General features: G+C 36.9%; 1 pseudogene across 1 annotated transcript; it reads right to left on the bottom strand.

Moving 5' to 3' along the window:
* Window positions 1-1,505: 1,505 nt before the first annotated feature.
* Window positions 1,506-5,480, bottom strand: LOC143589544 (cleavage and polyadenylation specificity factor subunit 3-I-like; annotated as a pseudogene). Its single transcript, XR_013145302.1, has 5 exons — window positions 5,334-5,480; window positions 5,165-5,262; window positions 5,056-5,101; window positions 4,837-4,986; window positions 1,506-3,167 (listed from the first exon to the last, which is right to left on the bottom strand). The product of XR_013145302.1 is annotated as a cleavage and polyadenylation specificity factor subunit 3-I-like (transcript).
* Between the last annotated feature and the right edge of the window lie 650 nt (window positions 5,481-6,130).

The raw sequence follows: 6,130 nt of genomic DNA, 5'->3' as shown, positions 1-6,130 counted from the left end.
CATTGCTGAAGTATAAGAGTTAGTGCCTTATGCGTGTAGCCTTACCGTTAGTGCGGGTAGCCTTCCTTCTTGGCTTGTACCCATAGCTGCGGGAACAGGCAGGGTACTGTACCAAGGGAGGCTTTCCTGCGGGAACAGCTGGCTTACTGCGTATAAGGTCTTCATCTCTCTGAGCATGGTGGGTCCTGCGGGACCAGTTAGTCTTTGCGCAGACGTACCTCTTCAAGGTGTGTCTTGCGGGTCCAACTGGGCTTTGCAGGGACCTACCTCTTCATCTTCATAAACAGTTGTGACATAGTATACAGTTTTCCTATACCAAGCATACACCTAATGACTTAAATTATATCGTTATGTAGCTGGAGTATATACTAGCATGTGCCAATTGAAAAAAAAATATATGATTATTATTTATAAACAAAAACGTAAACCTATAAATAAAAGCTTTTTAGTTATATGAAACTGATGAAACCCAATAAATATGGTTACTAATAAACTCAACGTTCTTCATATTAATTTGTTTTTTTTCAGTGTTTGTTCACTTAATAACATAAGCAAACGTAAAGCCCCGCTATCATAGCCCATAGATGTCGTCAAACGACCGTGGACTGCCTCAAAGTATAGAGATGAACCACAACCGTGAGCACCACCATCAGCGTCGTTGAAAGGCCGCCAGCTTTCTCCCACTATCAAAGGCGTCGTCATATAACCGCCGGTAACGAAAAACCCCAAAATATAGAGACAAAACACATCCGGCAATGCAAAACCACGAAAGCAAGCAACATTGCTTAGATGTCGCTGGAGGAGAAAAAACGATGGCAGTGGTTCCTCAATCGCCAATCTCACCTCCGATTCACTTTTGCTGAGAGATAAATGAGAAAGAGACATACCTTAGGGATTAACTAGCAGCCGTGTCACAAAACACACGAGGTGTAAATCCTATGCAGTAGCAAGTTGTATAATATGCAGAATGAATCGTATATTGATGAATAGTGGATTTTATGAGAGAGGATGAAGATGGATTTTGATAACGTAATTGATATACACTAGAGAAAATATTTAACACATTAATTTTCTTATATAAGTAAAATCTCCTCATAAATAGGAAGCAGGTAGACGTAGACCTAGCAGGGTGGTACGAGCTTTTCCCTATCCCATGACTGAGATGAGGGTTTAAAACTTGATTTGAAATATAACATAGTAATCCTAATGAATGTAAGGTGTGGAGGATAAAAGTAACAAAAAGGAACAAGATACTAATTAATCATAGTGGCGTTGCTTGCGATCCTAATCTTCCTTCAGTTTGAATTTGAATACATTCTCAGGCACAACCAAAACCATGTTCACAGTTGCCAAATATATGTTTCATCAAGCATCATCCAATTTCTCCTTTGTTTCAACCACATTGATGAACTATAGTCTATATTATAGCCACAGAAAAACACGCGATTTGTAAATTAAACAAAAAAACAATCTCTAATTCATAATCCAAACAACCAAAAATAACTAGCTACAAACCAACAAAATAACAATCAAACACCTGACACTGGAATAGGCTTAACCGCGGTCTGAATCCTCCTAAACGCAACCTTCACCCGTTCCTTCAAACCCTCGTTTTCACCCTCGACTTCACCCGTTTGTTTATCAAGATACGCGACATTATCATCAACCGTTATAACCAACCTTCCATCTTCCCCATACTTGACATTCCCAAACAAATTCAACAACAAAGCATGAATTATCTTCTCACTTTTCTTCAACTCTTCGACCCCTTCATCTTTAATCACTTCTTCAACCACTTTAGGCATTTCCCGGCTCGCATTCAACACCAAAGCTACCACCGAATCCGATACCATATCACTTATCGGGTCAGCTGTCCACTGCAACGACAGATGATTCTCTGAATCTTGCCTCACCGTAACCAGTCCATGCACCCGCAAAGTCAACACCCCTGTTTCCTCATCCGAAACCGATTCAACACTTTCATAAATCTGCTTCAGTCTATGCTTTATCACACCAAAAGCACCCGAATACGGGATCGTTATCCTTTGTATGACGTTAGCGGTCGAAAGCTGAGAAAAAACGTGGAGATCGTCGGGAGCGATTATCTGATACGAAAATCCTTTTCTCACTAACAACCCACTCACATTCTCCCCGTTATCTGGGGTCCGTTCGGCTAATTTCCCGATAGTTTTCGCCATTTTCTCTACATTAAATGGCAGTTCAACCGACTGACAGTTTTTTGGGGTGTAGAGTTTCGTGTTACGATCAGTGAAATGTGTTACGAGTTTTTGTTTAAGCCGACCCATTTCGTTTGCTTCACCGTGAACAAGAATAATATTTGGTGGCATAAGTTCTTCTAGAAAAGTAGTCGTTTGCGCTGAGTCAGCATGAGCTGAGAATGATATGTAGTGAACCTGCATGTTAAGTGGTGCAGTTAACCCGTTCATGAGAGTCACTTCTTTCGGCTCATTAATTATAGTTTTTGCTAAAGTGCCTTCGACAACATAACCGGGTATGAGACACGCGTTTTTCTTCTCGGCACACCATTTGTCAAACAACTGTCGAGATAACCCGCTTTGAAGACTACCCGGACTAGCCATTACAACCGAGGGGTCCCACATCGCTAAACTCATCAATACTTTTTAACGGTGAAATATGCTTGAAATCAAACGGGTTTGAGTTTGCAAACTGGTTACGAATCCGTTCATTCATGGCGTTTATGTACGTTGATAAACCGCCATGCAACGTTTCGCAAGAGGAGACGCATAGTATATCGGTACGTTGTGTAACTCGGGGTGGTTTGACCAGTACTCGTCAAGAATTAAGAGTAATTCTTGAGCTCGACCGAGGGCAAAAGCGGGAATTAACACACGACCACCTTGGGCCACGGTTGAGTGAATGACATCTGTGAACCGTTTTTCACGAATGTGTCTCGGTTGGTGAAGTTGGACACCGTAAGTTGCCTCGATTATGCATACATCTGGTGAAAACTGAGGTAACTCGGCGGCTCGAAGATGGCGGTCTTCTTCGCGTGAGTAATCGCCTGTGTAGAGTACACGCACACCGGCTATGTCCACCATGAACATGGCTGCACCGAGCACGTGACCGGCAGTGTAACACCAGAAACGGATGCCGTTGACTTCTAGGGTTTGATGGAAGTCAATAACCTGCATAACGTGGACATCAAATTAAATGAAATAATCTTACAAGTTAGCTCAGATTTTCATAATATTACCTAATAAATTAATATATACTTAAATAATCTCTGAATCGCCAAAACATTTTCATAAAATTAACTAATTAAAAAAGAAAGAATATATTAATTCACTATTACATAAATTTGATATATAAATATAAAATAATGTTACTTGAATATAATCAATAAAAGAAAAAACCGCTATGCAGATTGGAAAAAAAAAGAACGACATAACAGATTAGAATATGATATCTATCATCATATAGCTCATTACAAATATCCCCGTCCTAAAGAGCTTTATTACATATTTACCCAACTCTTAAAATTAATTACATATTTCCCATTCCTAAACCATATATATTACATATTTATCCAATTCATTAAACATACTAATTAAATTACTGTTTTGCCTTAATGAACTAATTAAAGGGCTATTTATATATATATCCCCTCCTAAAAACATCAATTACATATCTTATCAATTTCAATCCAAACCGAGTCCTTGTTAAGACAAACACATCGAATACTAATAAATTCAATTGGTGAATTAGGTAAAACTGTAAACATTATGCGACAACCATAAAATCTCTAAAAGAAAGACAGGGAATACTGCAGAATTAGAAATATGGTATACTTTGTGTAAGCAATATAGAATTTTGCATCTTTTGAACATAGCCTACAAATTTTAGCAACTATAATGTGCAGACCAATATGAATTAATAATGTAAAAAATAATAATAATAATAATAATAATAGATCATAAAAAAAATAAGATAGTGCAGACGCATTGACGCAATATGGATCAACTCATCAACATAGACACAATATGGATTGATAATGTAATAACATAATAAATAAAGACCGTGCAGACGCAATATGAATCGACATACCAGACGAAAAGGAATCAACCGCAAAACTGGAAGAATCGAAGGATGGAGGTCGTCTAGGGCTGTTCATTTGGACGTGCAATCGATCGCCGTTCTGGGAATGGAGAGGCTGAGGTTTGGTTTTTTACTAAGGTATTGTAAATGAAAAGGGTAAAAGGGAAATTGTATGTTAGAAGAGGAAATATGTAACTAAAGGGCTTAAGGAGGGTTATATGTAAAAATCCCTATCATATATAATCATGTAAATAATATACAATAGAGAAGACACTATTATACAGATTAAAATCAGAAAAATATTAAAATTTCTTATTATGCACATGTAATAACAACATATAATCTAGTAAATTTGATATGATAAAAAAATATGCAAATTGTATTTGTACCTGTTACATGTATTTAAATATAAAAAAGGCAAACCCGGTGCGCGACATGTGCTGGGTCCGATGGTGTCGGGCTATAATATAATATAGTATATGTATATTAAATATAATCAAATAAAGAAATGGTAAACATTCAAATACAACATGTAAACTAAAACTGTGATGGGTATTAACCTTTCACTTATAAAGTGAGCATGCATATAAATTGTTTGCCACTTCACTAACTTGTTTCTTATTAGGTTGTTCAAATTTGTGTTCATCATCGATATATTTTTGAGTAAGTAACAAGCACCAAGAATCTCCAATTATTAAAATATTAGCATGTTTTCTTAAAGCATTGGGTAAACATAGAGAAACTGTGATTGGAAGATACCTCAATTTTATCCATGGAACGTAGGATGTCCTGTTCATCAAATAGCACGTCTTCAACAGAAACCTTGCTGACTTTGACAAAATCTGATAGAAGCAGCTTGTAAATAGCCTTTGTTGCGTGCGTCATGAAGACCCGTCCCTTAAAAGTAGTCTGGAAATGAAAACAGTTTACTTAGCTGATATGGAAAACATAACATCTAAAAAGCGAGACAACAAGGACCTTTTCGAGAAAGTAAGGAAGAGAGGCAGCATGATCCAAGTGAAAACTGCAGAAAACAAAGTTAAAAGTATGCAACTTGTGGAAGTTAAAAGCTATAAGCAAGTCTTACTGAGTAATGAGAAGCACATCGATGGTAGACGGGTCGATTTCATCAAAGTAAGGTAAAGCAGCCATACCAGAAAAGCCGGGATGAATTCCACAATCAAACTATTTATTTGAGAATAAGAATATGTTAAAAATGACAAAGTAGAAGCAGATATGAATTATATATGCCATACCATGATGGTTTTGCCTTTGAATGTCATAAAAACACAAGATCTTCCAACCTCACTTCCGGCGCCTAGGGGAGTAATAGTCATGATATCGGACTCTCTGGTCAGAGTGGAATCACGCCGCTTCAATGATTGCCCCCCGCTTGAACCCATTATTATTATTATTAAACACAACCAAATTGATAACTGAAATATGAAGCACAGATTTGGGAAAACAAAACCAATCAAAAGTGAAGTTAGGGTTTAACCACCAGATTCAAAATATTAGCAGCAAGTCTGGCTGGCTATGCCTAATACTAAAACCCTAATTTTAAACACATTGCTTTTATGTTGTCTTGTTAAAAGTTTTAGTTTTTATGTTGTTGTATATTTATAGCTCTTCTACATTTGTTCTTTTTTCTTACACGTTCAAGTTGACATGTTCAAGTCCAAGATTTACCTTGACCCGATTTAGATTTGTTTTGTTAATCTAATTTCAGTGTTTTTTAATATTCATTGTATTCACTATAGTTACAAGTTTGGGAATGAAGGAGATTTGCTTACTCGTGGAGGTCATTGGAATTTCAATAACAAGGTGGAGTTATTTATTTATTTATTTTTTTTTGAATATTTAGAAATTTTTAACAATGTTGCTTGGTTTGAAGCTGAGCGGAATCGGCTCGACTCGGTTAGAAAGCTTGCTTCTAGCAATCTTAAACTTCACATACATGCCTATCTTGTACTAACAAGTGTTTTTTTTCCACTAATAGAGTGATATCATTCATTGTTGAGTTGGTTGATTCTAATGGACTTATTTTGTAACC

The sequence above is a fragment of the Bidens hawaiensis genome, unplaced genomic scaffold (assembly GCF_021521415.1).
Source record: "Bidens hawaiensis isolate Kalapana, Puna unplaced genomic scaffold, B.hawaiensis_p1.1 tig00037613_1, whole genome shotgun sequence".
NCBI lineage: Eukaryota > Viridiplantae > Streptophyta > Magnoliopsida > Asterales > Asteraceae > Bidens > Bidens hawaiensis.
The sequence above is the reverse complement of the archived record's forward strand: the minus strand, read 5'-3'. Positions and strand labels throughout refer to the sequence as shown.